Below are 13328 nucleotides of genomic sequence, written 5' to 3'. Positions count from 1 at the left end.
CTCACGCTTTTCCTTCACCAATTTAGCAACCACCTTCACTCTAATAACAAATTATGTAAAAAATCCTTCCCTAATACTGCAATTTTTCAATATTTTGCAATTTTTCCTTTCGCCTCACAATACATATATACTGCTGTCTTCTGAGACCCATTTCAAGTTTCTCTCAAAATGGCAAACGAGCAGGCCCCAATGGTGACTGCTCAATACTCATTCGATTTAGTCCATGTTCCATAAAAAATATGTCATAAGTTCCCACACTTTATCTAAATAGACTACAATCCACTGAAAAGTTTCTACTGAATGTTATTGTAAATAGACTACAATCCTCCATAAAGTGTTTACTTAATGCTATTGATATTTATTATTATGGAATGGAAGTAAACTAGCCTTTCTTGGCGACCCCGCCAAAGCGGGGTCTTGCAAGGCCCACCTGGCCTGAGTTTCCATTCTTGACGACCCCGCCAAAGCGGGGTCTGGGTGGCCCGCCGGCCCGCGACAGCCCGAGCCAGTGGACCGCCGGCCCGCGGCACGCCCAGCCAGTGGACCGCCGGCCCGTGACATGCCCAGCCAGTGGACCGCCGGCCCGCGAAACACCGAGCAAGTGACCCGCAAGCCCCCGCCCAACCCTAGGTGCAAATTAGCAAAGAACGAACTAACGCCATCCCCAACACACAAAACCCCCTCACACAAAACCCCAACACACACGACCCCAACACACACGACCCCAACACACACGACCCCAACACACACGACCCCAACACACACGACGTGCCCCCCGCAGAGGCGTGGCTCCCGCACAAAAGAGGCTCACGCCAAAAAGAGGCTGTACCTGCTCCCCCGCAGAGGCTGCAAGAACCACGCCCTCTCCCATCACAAAATTCTTCCTCAAAAAAAAGTGCAAAAAACACTCGCACTCCTGCAGAATTCAGCGAAAAAATCACTCGCGCTCCTACGCGATTTTTACTCGCACGACTGTCACAGGCGCTAGAGGGCGGGGACCTTTTTTTTCGCCTCTCCTCCCCGCCCTCTAGCGCCTGTGACAGGAGTGCGAGTAAAAATCGCGTAGGAGCGCGAGTGATTTTTTCGCTGAATTCTGCAGGAGTGCGAGTGTTTTTTGCACTTTTTTTTGAGGAAGAATTTTGTGATGGGAGAGGGCGTGGTTCTTGCAGCCTCTGCGGGGGAGCAGGTACAGCCTCTTTTTGGCGTGAGCCTCTTTTGTGCGGGAGCCACGCCTCTGCGGGGGGCACGTCGTGTGTGTTGGGGTCGTGTGTGTTGGGGTCGTGTGTGTTGGGGTCGTGTGTGTTGGGGTCGTGTGTGTTGGGGTTTTGTGTGAGGGGGTTTTGTGTGTTGGGGATGGCGTTAGTTCGTTCTTTGCTAATTTGCACCTAGGGTTGGGCGGGGGCTTGCGGGTCACTTGCTCGGTGTTTCGCGGGCCGGCGGTCCACTGGCTTCTCAATGTACTAAAATGCTACTATGCAAATAAGGGGCAAGCAACGGTGATCACGGTCGCAGCTACTTCACCCCTGTTCGTGTGAGATCGGTTTAAAGGCGCCCCGCCAACGTCCCGCTCTTTTCTCCACTCGACCCCGTCCGTCGGTGGGAGTCTGGGATTTTGCTTCTTTCTCCCTCTGTCTTGGTTTTCCTGGTCGAAAATCCTCAAAACAAACTTTTTTTCGGCGGAAGTTGCCTTGCTTGCGGACCTGATTGCCTCTCCAGAGAAAAGGTTACATCGGGTCGTTAAGCGTGTTAGGCTTTGTCAGCGAGGTCGTTAACCGCCACCTCTTTGTGCGGAGGGCAATTATCTCCGCAGAGTTGCTCTGCCAAGGCTCTGCTAATCACCGTCGATTTTTTTGGCACGAAAACGGTGCTGCGTCACGGCTCGCTTCTCCCTTCTGGATGGAAGTTTCGATTCGAAGTTTTGGGAATCAAAACCGTTCGAATGCGACACCTTTCTCCCAAAAACTCGAGACCGTACGAGCAAAAGTTATGATTGTCATGATTTTGCCCTGTACTGTAATGTACAGTACACCACTGTACGAATCCTTTGTGTTGGGGCTCTGGCTCGAACGTGATTGGTCGAAAGTTTGATCGTTATAAGTACTAAGAATGCGATCTCATTGTTTAAACTAGACGCTCATGCTTATCATGTTCGAATTTGGCTGTATCACTACTTTTTACATCACGTGTCCCTTTGTTTTGCCATCTTTGTTTACTTGGTGAAATCGAAAAAATAAATGTCAAAGCCTCGAAAAACTTCTTCCTGATTTTTTATTAGGGGCTTTGGATTTAAATAAAATCACACAGAAAACGAAAAATTAAGCTAACCAAATCCTGTCCGAGTGGGGGTACGGGCCCCGCCATCCCGCCATCCCCCATCATTGCAACAAAGAATTGACCGTTCAATAAAATCAACAAGAATTTCCTATCCACATGCACTTCACTGAGCATTCCAAACATACGATTGAAGTTAACACGGACGTAAAAATGCCGAAATTTTCGAAAATGAAACTTTACAAGAAAGTTTGTTTTGGTTGCGGACGATTCAGGATGTTTCCCTTCCTAATCAAACTATAGCATTGATGCGAGATCATTAAGTGGCAACCTGATTGTCAGTGCGGATCGTTAGCGATCATTAACCTTTCCCTCTGCAAAGCTCCACGGTGGAAAGCCAACTTTTTCGATTTGCTAAACTTGCTGCGTCATAGCTTGCCCCGCCGTTGTTTTACGCAGTATAAGTCGGTTGACAGCATTTTTATGATGGAAAAAACTTTCTTAGTCGTTTCGAAAACAAATTGGAAGCTTATCTTTACAATTTCATTTTGTTTGATTGCGAAGGATGCAGGACCTTTCCCTTCTTGATCAAACTATACAAATGAGGCGCGATCATTAAGTGGCAACTTGATTGTCACTGCGGATCATTAGCGGTACTTAGCTATTCATTAACTTTTCCTTCTGCAAAGCTCCACGGTGGAAAGACAACTTTTCTCATTTGCTAAACTTGCTGTGTCATAGGTTGCCCCGCCGTTGTTTTACGCGTTATAACCCCGTTGACATCTTTCAAATTTTACAATTGAGGCGCGATCATTAAGCGTCAACCTGATTGTCACTGCGGGTCGTTAGCGATACTTAGGTACCCATTAACCGTTCTTTCTTGAAAGAACCACGGTGGAAAGACAACTTTTCTGATTTGCTAAACTTGCTGCGTCATAGCTTCCCCCGGCGTTGTTTTAGGCATAAAAAATGACTAGACTTCATTTTCATGAAGCAAAAATTGCCTTTAGTCATTTCGAAAACAAACTGAAAGCTTATCTTTAAAAATATTTCTCCGTGATATTGGATGATGATTATGTTTACTTTGATACGTAAGGGCTATTCCTTCTATTCACGGTCGCTTTTGAGGAGAAGGGCGATATCCACTCATAGAAAGGCCCTTAATTCAAGCCAAAGGGGCCATAAGCTTGGTGGCCCTCCTATGACTGCCCCGTATGCAGTGCAATTATCATAGATCAGTTTGGAATGGCTTCGAAATTGCTTTTTTGCCAAATTGATTAATTAGTCTTGCCTAACTCACGTACCAATAATCCGTACAGTAACGTGGCTCCAACATTAAAGAGGATCATTTAGCCATGCGGACAACACTCTCGAGTTAAATCGTCCACTATCGACTGCAATGTGAAGGCAAGCTATAGAACAGCGGGGCAAATCACTTCGGCCCCACTGGCTTATAATCTACACTTATTGGCAGTTTTAAGAGCATTTTACGTTAGAAATGATATACCATGAAAAACGTACCACTTGAATTCGAAATTCCATTCCAATTGAACTTTTTCAACGAAAATAAACCCCAATTATGCGAATTTATTTACCTTTGAACAAATAGGAAGGGGTTATAGAAATTTTATCCTTTAATCATAAAATCGTCATTTACCAAAAGTTGCGTGGTGAGAGGTTTCAAAACCAACCCTTTTTTGAAAATGCCCTCCGATATTGTTCACCTGATGCCAAACGAGGACCCCGAAACATGAAATTAGCGCCGCCCTTACGAAAAATTACTACTGTTAATCCAATTAAGGCGCGGTTAAAACTTATGAGGCGAAAATATAAAATTTTGTCTTCTCGAATAGGGAATTGCCATTGAGCAACCATTTTAAGTGACATTTTCTAAACTAGCCACCAATTTCCAAAACTACTTCAAAGTGCCCTTCCAAAGAAGCATAATGGGGACCTGACTAACCGAAATCCTATATTATTAAATTCGAAGTTACTAAAGCATATATCTTAAAGTTTTATTAAACAATAAGGGATTCGCAAAATTACCAACAATAAAGAACCCTGATAATCACTGATCCAATTAAAATTAAAAAAGCTTTTATAAAGATAAAGAATTATTTTTTTAATTCAGCATAAAACAAAGAAACATTGCGGATATTCCCTACATTTAAAAAAGGACAAACCGTGGTATTCTCAGTAATAAACCACCCTCTCCAAAAAGTCTCTCAAAATTTATGGGCACTTGGCCAACGACAAAGCAATCCTTCACATCGACTCGCACTTCGTTAAATTAGCTCCAGATATCAGGGCACTTGGCACATACACAGCCATTATATCTATTATTGCTAATTATACATGAGGGAACAATGCTACTCAGTCCCTTGCAGTGAATGACCTTAGGTCCAGATATCTGGGCACTTGGCACAGACAAAGCCGTTACATTTATTATTGCTCATTATACATGAGGAAACAATGCTACCCAGGCCCTTGCAGTGAATGACATTAGGTCCAGATATCTGGGCTCTTGGCACATACACAGCCATTATATCTATTATTGCTAATTATACATGAGGGAACAATGCTACTCAGGCCCTTGCAGTGCATGACATCAGGTCCAGATATCTGGGCTCTGGGCTCTTGGCTCACAAGAGACATGTCAGTCATATTTGCTGATAAACAACGTCTCAATTACAGTTATTTGACAAATTAATTTATTCATTGAGGCTTGGAGGATTCACCTACATTTGTAGTCAGTACAGTAACAAGGCTCCCACATTAAACCAAATAATTTGGCTACGCTGACGAAGCATAGGAATTTAGATGGATCTCATATATCCATTATCGAGTAGATTTCTTAGGCTAAGGCTTAGATGCATCAAATAACACCTGCGCGGCGCATACGGTCCACACGAAACTCCATTTTTCTTATATTTAAAGCAATGACTGCATTAGACCTTACTCATACTTTTGAATCAGAAGGGTCAAAGGCCTTTTTTTGATACGATTTTTCAAACTAACCAGAAACAACAAACAATACTGCCCAGACTCTTTCAGCGAAAGAGTTCTAATTCTTAATTATAATTTATCACATAAAATATGTCACAACTTCCATCACTTTATGGAAATATATTATAACCCTCCTAAAAGAGTTTATTTAATGTCATTGTTATTTATTATTATAAAATGGAAATAAACTAGCCTTTCTTAGCGACCCCGCCAAAGCGGGGTCTTGCTTGGGTGGACCGCCGGCCCGCGACACACCGAGCCAGTGGACCGCCGCCCCGCGGCACGCCGAACCAGTGGACCGCCCCCCGCGACACACCGACCCAGTGACCCGCAAGCACTCCCCAACCCGAGCTGCAAATTAGCAAAGAACGAACTAACGCCATCCCCAACACACAAAACCCCCCTCGCACAAAACCCCAACACACACGACCTGCCCCCCGCTGAGGCGTGCCCCCAACAAAGGCGTGGCTGCCGCCCAAAAGAGGCTCCCACCAAAAAGAGGCTGTGGCGTGCTCCCCCGCAGAGGCTGAGAGAACCACGCCCTCTGCCATCACAAAATTCTCCCTCAAAAAAATGTGCAAAAAACACTCGCGCTCCTACGCGATTTTTACTCGCACGACTGTCACTGGCGCTAGAGGGCGGGGAGCCTCCTCCTCCCCGTTTTCTGCTCCCCGCCCTCTAGCGCCAGTGACAGTCGTGCGAGTAAAAATCGCGTAGGAGCGCGAGTGTTTTTTGCACATTTTTTTGAGGGAGAATTTTGTGATGGCAGAGGGCGTGGTTCTCTCAGCCTCTGCGGGGGAGCACGCCACAGCCTCTTTTTGGTGGGAGCCTCTTTTGGGCGGCAGCCACGCCTTTGTTGGGGGCACGCCTCAGCGGGGGGCAGGTCGTGTGTGTTGGGGTTTTGTGCGAGGGGGGTTTTGTGTGTTGGGAATGGCGTTAGTTCGTTCTTTGCTAATTTGCAGCTCGGGTTGGGGAGTGCTTGCGGGTCACTGGGTCGGTGTGTCGCGGGGGGCGGTCCACTGGTTCGGCGTGCCGCGGGGCGGCGGTCCACTGGCTCGGTGTGTCGCGGGCCGGCGGTCCACCCAAGTCTCAATGTACTAAAATGCTACTATGCAAATAAGGGGCAAGCAACGGTGATCACGGTCGCAGCTACTTCGCCCCTGTTCGTGTGAGATCGGTTTAAAGGCGCCCTGCCAACGTCCCGCTCTTTTCTCCACTCGACCCCGTCCGTCGGTGGGAGTCTGGGATTTTGCTTCTTTTCTCCCTCTGTCTTGGTTTTCCTGGTCGAAAATCCTCAAAACAAACTTTTTTTCGGCGGAAGTTGCCTTGCTTGCGGACCTGATTGCCTCTCCAGAGAAAAGGTTACATCGGGTCGTTAAGCGTGTTAGGCTTTGTCAGCGAGGTCGTTAACCGCCACCTCTTTGTGCGGAGGGCAATTATCTCCGCAGAGTCGCTCTGCCAAGTCTCTGCTAATCACCGTCGATTTTTTTGGCACGAAAACGGTGCTGCGTCACGGCTCGCTTCTCCCTTCTGGATGGAAGTTTCGATTCGAAATTTTGGGAATCAAAACCGTTCGAATGCGACACCTTTCTCCCAAAAACTCGAGACCGTACGAGCAAAAGTTATGATTGTCATGATTTTGCCCTGTACTGTAATGTACAGTACACCACTGTACGAATCCTTTGTGTTGGGGCTCTGGCTCGACCGTGATTGGTCGAAAGTTTGATCGTTATAAGTACTAAGAATGCGATCTCATTGTTTAAACTAGACGCTCATGCTTATCATGTTCGAATTTAGCTGTACCACTACTTTTTACATCACGTGTCCCTTCGTTTTGCCATCTTTGTTTACTTGGTGAAATCGAAAAAATAAATGTCAAACCCTCGAAAAACTTCTTCCCGATTTTTTTCAAAGGAGCGTTGGATTTAAATGAAAATCACACAGAAAACGAAAAATTAAGCTAACCAATTCCTGTACGAGTGCGGGTACGGGCCCCGCCATCCCCCATCATTGCAACAAAGAATTGACCGCTCAATAAAATCAACAAGAATTTCCTATCCACATGCACTTCACTGAGCATTCCAAACATACGATTGAAGTTAACACGGACGTAAAAATGCCGAAATTTTCGAAAATGAAACTTTACAAGAAAGTTTGTTTTGGTTGCGGACGATTCAGGATGTTTCCCTTCCTAATCAAACTATAGCATTGATGCGAGATCATTAAGTGGCAACCTGATTGTCAGTGCGGATCGTTAGCGATCATTAACCTTTCCCTCTGCAAAGCTCCGCGGTGAAAAACCAACTTTTTCGATTTGCTAAACTTGCTGCGTCATAGCTTGCCCCGCCGTTGTTTTACGCAGTATAAGTCGGTTGACAGCATTTTTATGATAGAAAAAACTTTCTTAGTCGTTTCGAAAACAAATTGGAAGCTTATCTTTACAATTTCATTTTGTTTGATTGCGAAGGATGCAGGACCTTTCCCTTCTTGATCAAACTATACAAATGAGGCGCGATCATTAAGCGTCAACCTGATTGTCAGTGCGGGTCGTTAGCGATACTTAGGTACCCATTAACCGTTCTTTCTTGAAAGAACCACTGTGGAAAGACAACTTTTCTGATTTGCTAAACTTGCTGCGTCATAGCTTGCCCCGGCGTTGTTTTAGGCATAAAAAATGATTAGACTTCATTTTCATGAAGCAAAAATTGCCTTTAGTCATTTCGAAAACAAACTGAAAGCTTATCTTTAAAAAAATTTCTCCGTGACATTGGATGATGATTATGTTTACTTTGATACGTAAGGGCTATTCCTTCTATTCACGGTCGCTTTTGAGAAGAAGGGCGATATCCACTCATAGAAAGGCCCTTAATTCAAGCCAAAGGGGCCATAAGCTTGGTGGCCCTCCTATCACTGCCCCGTATGCAGTGCAATTATCATAGACCAGTTTGGAATGGCTTCGAAATTGCTTTTTTGCCAAGTTGATTAATTAGTTTTGCTTAACTCACGTACCAATAATCCGTACAGTAACGTGGCTCCAACATTAAAGAGGATCATTTAGCCATGCGGACAACACTCTCGAGTTAAATCGTCCACTATCGACTGCAATGTGAAGGCAAGCTATAGAACAGCGGGGCAAATCACTTCGGCCCCACTGGCTTATAATCTACACTTATTGGCAGTTTTAAGAGCATTTTACGTTAGGAAGGATATACCATCAAAAAAGTGCCACTTGAATTCGAAATTCCATTCCAATTGAACTTTTTCAACAAAAATAAACCCCAATCATGCGAATTTATTTACCTTTGAACAAAAAATAGGAAGGGGTTATAGAAATTTTATCCTTTAATCATCAAATCGTCATTTACCAAAAGTTGCGTGGTGAGAGGTTTCAAAACCAACCCTTTTTTTAAAATGCCCTCCGATATTGTTCACCTGATGCCAAACGAGGACCCCGAAACATGAAATTAGCGCCCTTACGAAAAATTACTACTGTTAATCCAATTAAGGCGCGGTTAAAACTTATGAGGCGGAAATATAAAATTTTGTCTTCTCGAATAGGGAATTGCCATTGAGTGACATTTTCTAAACTAGCCACCAATTTCCAAAACTACTTCAAAGGGCCCTTCCAAAGAAGCATAATGGGGACCTGACTAATCGAAATTCTGCCTCCTATATTATTAAATTCGAAGTTACTAAAGCATATATCTCAAAGTTTTATTAAACAATAAGGGATTCGTAAAATCACCAACAATAAAGAACCCTGATAATCACTGATCCAATTAAAATTAAAAAAGCTTTTATAAAGATAAAGAATTATTTTTTAATTCAGCATAAAACAAAGAAATATTGCGGATATTCCCTACATTTAAAAAAGGACAAACCGTGGTATTCTCAGTAATAAACCACCCTCTCTAAAAAGTCTCTCAAAATTTATGGGCACTTGGCAAACGACAAAGCAATCCTTCACATCGACTCGCACTTCGTTAAATTAGCTCCAGATATCTGGGCACTTGGCACATACAACAGCCATTATATCTATTATTGCTAATTATACATGAGGGAACAATGCTACTCAGGCCCTTGCAGTGCATGACATCAGGTCCATATATCTGGGCACTTGGCACATACACAGCCATTATATCTATTATTGCTAATTATACATGAGGGAACAATGCTACTCAGGCCCTTGCAGTGCATGACATCAGGTCCAGATATCTGGGCACTTGGCACATACACAGCCATTATATCTATTATTGCTAATTATACATGAGGGAACAATGCTACTCAGGCCCTTGCAGTGCATGACATCAGGTCCAGATATCTGGGCACTTGGCACATACACAGCCATTATATCTATTATTGCTAATTATACATGAGGGAACAATGCTACTCAGGCCCTTGCAGTGCATGACATCAGGTCCAGATATCTGGGCTCTTGGCACATACACAGCCATTATATCTATTATTGCTAATTATACATGAGGGAACAATGCTACTCAGGCCCTTGCAGTGCATGACATCAGGTCCAGATATCTGGGCACTTGGCACATACACAGCCATTATATCTATTATTGCTAATTATACATGAGGGAACAATGCTACTCAGGCCCTTGCAGTGCATGACATCAGGTCCAGATATCTGGGCTCTTGGCACATACACAGCCATTATATCTATTATTGCTAATTATACATGAGGGAACAATGCTACTCAGGCCCTTGCAGTGCATGACATCAGGTCCAGATATCTGGGCTCTTGGCACATACACAGCCATTATATCTATTATTGCTAATTATACATGAGGGAACAATGCTACTCAGGCCCTTGCAGTGCATGACATCAGGTCCAGATATCTGGGCACTTGACACATACACAGCCATTATATCTATTATTGCTAATTATACATGAGGGAACAATGCTACTCAGGCCCTTGCAGTGCATGACATCAGGTCCAGATATCTGGGCTCTTGGCACATACACAGCCATTATATCTATTATTGCTAATTATACATGAGGGAACAATGCTACTCAGGCCCTTGCAGTGCATGGCATCAGGTCCAGATATCTGGGCTCTTGGCTCACAAGAGACATGTCAATCATATTTGCTGATAAACAACGTCTCCATTACAGTTATTTTACAAATTAATTTATTCATTGAGGCTTGGAGGATTCACCTACATTTATAGTCAGTACAGTAACAAGGCTCCCACATTAAACCAAATAATTTGGCTACGCTGACGAAGCATAGGAATTTAGATGGATTTCATATATCCATTATCGAGTAGATTTCTTAGGCTAAGGCTTAGATGCATCAAATAACACCTGCGCGGTGCATACGGTCCACACGAAACTCCAATTTTTTTATATTTAAAGCAATGACTGCATTAGACCTTACTCATACTTTTGAATCAAAAGGGTCCAAGGCCTTTTTTGATACGATTTTTTAAACTAACCAGAAACAACAAACAATACTGCCCAGACCCTTCCAGCGAAAGAGTTCTAATTCTTAATTACAATTTATCACATAAAATATGTCACAACTTCCATCACTTTATGGAAATATATTATAATCCTCCTAAAAGAGTTTATTTAATGTCATTGTTATTTATTATTATAAAATAGAAATAAACTAGCCTTTCTTAGCGACCCCGCCAAAGCGGGGTCTTGCTTGGGTGGACCGCCGGCCCGCGACACACCGAGCCAGTGGACCGCCGCCCCGCGGCATGCCGAGCCAGTGGACCGCCCCCCGCAACACACCGAGCCAGTGACCCGCAAGCCCTCCCCAACCCGAGCTGCAAATTAGCAAAGAACGAACTAACGCCATCCCAAACACACAAAACCCCCCTCGCACAAAACCCCAACACACACGACCTGCCCCCCGCTGAGGCGTGCCCCCAACAGAGGCGTGGCTGCCGCCCAAAAGAGGCTCCCACCAAAAAGAGGCTGTGGCGTGCTCCCCCGCAGAGGCTGAGAGAACCACGCCCTCTGCCATCACAAAATTTTCCCTCAAAAAAATGTGCAAAAAACACTCGCGCTCCTACGCGATTTTTACTCGCACGACTGTCACTGGCGCTAGAGGGCGGGGAGCCTCCTCCTCCCCGTTTTCTGCTCCCCGCCCTCTAGCGCCAGTGACAGTCGTGCGAGTAAAAATCGCGTAGGAGCGCGAGTGTTTTTTGCACATTTTTTTGAGGGAAAATTTTGTGATGGCAGAGGGCGTGGTTCTCTCAGCCTCTGCGGGGGAGCACGCCACAGCCTCTTTTTGGTGGGAGCCTCTTTTGGGCGGCAGCCACGCCTCTGTTGGGGGCACGCCTCAGCGGGGGGCAGGTCGTGTGTGTTGGGGTTTTGTGCGAGGGGGGTTTTGTGTGTTTGGGATGGCGTTAGTTCGTTCTTTGCTAATTTGCAGCTCGGGTTGGGGAGGGCTTGCGGGTCACTGGCTCGGTGTGTTGCGGGGGGCGGTCCACTGGCTCGGCATGCCGCGGGGCGGCGGTCCACTGGCTCGGTGTGTCGCGGGCCGGCGGTCCACCCAAGCATCTCTACAATAATACTAATGTGCGGATATGCAAATGAGCTCGCTCCCTTGATATCGGTCCGATTACATCTGATATCGGTCCGTTCCCATCGAAAGTTCTTGCACGAACTCCGCAAAAACTGCTACACCCCTTGAACTGAGCTTCGGTAGTTCGGTTCCTCTGGGGTTGCGATTGTGTGGAAAGGTCTCGAATCTTCGTTTGCTCGCTTCCCTCGCTCCGAATTTGCGACGTGTCTTCTCTCAATGGGCCTTGCTCAACGAGGCCATTTTCTTTGCTAACGCTTCGCTCTCTTTGTTTGTCTTTTCAAAGACTTTTTCTAGCGCTTTCCTGGATGTTTTGAAAACGTCGATTGTCATCCAGTCAGTAGTTGTTGATTGAAAACCTTGACCTTTGATTCTAAAGCGAATATCCCTTTTCATCCCCAACTTTTTTGAGAGAGATCGAGTACCTTTTCAAAGGATTTTTCAAAACATTTCCTCCCTCCCTTTGATGGGTAAAATACTGGCTTTTGCGTTCGCGTTTCTAAAGGTTCTTTCTCTCTCTTTTCTTTTGCTCTCTACAAAAAGTTTCAAAACTTCTTCCTCCAGCAACCCTTCAATTTGAACGGAGGCTTTTCAAATTCGTTTTGCTTTCCACAAAGAAGCTACTGTGTGCCGATAATTTCGGTGATTTGGAATTGGATAAATCTACGTGCACTGCTGCTTGGCATTCCTTTTCGAACTCGAAGCGGTTGTCGACGGTCGTGTTCTGTGCTACAGTGCTACAGCTACAGCTACAGGTGAGTCTCGCTAGCTTTTTCTAAACTTTTCGCCGTCATTTTCCTTTCCTTTTTATCGATCGATCGATTAAAACCCCGTTTGTTATTATTTCGTTTGCAAGAGCCATGTAATTCGTGCTTCTGACGATCTTCCTTTTCTTCGTTTTAGTAGCTACGCACACTGCTGCCCGTTTTTTGGTTTTGCAATGGCTGCTGGCTGTTCCACTTCTTCACTGGTATCAGAATCGATGGCATGCGAATACAGGTAAGCGTTGTTGTTCTTACGTGTTTTCGATATTACTTTTTTCAAATGATTTTGTGCTCATTTCGATGAAATTACACTAAAAACCGGCTGCTAGACCCCCGCTGCGAACGAAAACTTTTTACCTCTTCTCGTGGTTTTGTGCTTAAAGGAAACTGGATTGGCTTTATTGCAATCAAAGTATGAAGAATTGTGGTAGATTTTTCCTGCTGTTTATTCTTGATGCAAGAAAATTTGATTTTCATAGGAAACCCGTTGTAATGCGAATTTTGTAATCCCGCCAGCCCCCAACTTTTTATGTCTAACGAGAATCCTTTGCAGCAATTTTTCCTAACCGCCTTCCTTTTTTGTAGATAAACGATCGGATTCGCTGTCTTTTTGGTACAACAAGTGGGTGTTTTTCGATTAAAATTTCACTTTTTGTGCGATTTTCCCGCTGAAAAAAATGGGATTTGCCTGCCTCTTGAGTGAAAATTATTTCTAGCTTTTTGAGAGCATTTTTGG

At 44.6% G+C, this 13328-nt stretch overlaps 1 long non-coding RNA gene across 1 annotated transcript in view; it reads left to right on the top strand.

Moving 5' to 3' along the window:
* LOC148957925 (uncharacterized) overlaps positions 1 to 13328 on the top strand; it is a 50675-nt gene that overhangs the window by 36154 nt on the left and 1193 nt on the right. The window contains exon 3 of the long non-coding RNA XR_016144951.1: positions 13178 to 13214. This is a non-coding gene — a long non-coding RNA (uncharacterized LOC148957925). The remainder of the gene's footprint in view (positions 1 to 13177; positions 13215 to 13328) is intronic.

This window comes from Rhopilema esculentum, chromosome 19 (genome assembly GCF_057945365.1).
Source record: "Rhopilema esculentum isolate cy_ngs chromosome 19, ASM5794536v1, whole genome shotgun sequence".
Classification (NCBI taxonomy): Eukaryota; Metazoa; Cnidaria; class Scyphozoa; order Rhizostomeae; family Rhizostomatidae; genus Rhopilema; species Rhopilema esculentum.
This window is presented reverse-complemented; position numbering and strand designations above follow the sequence as displayed.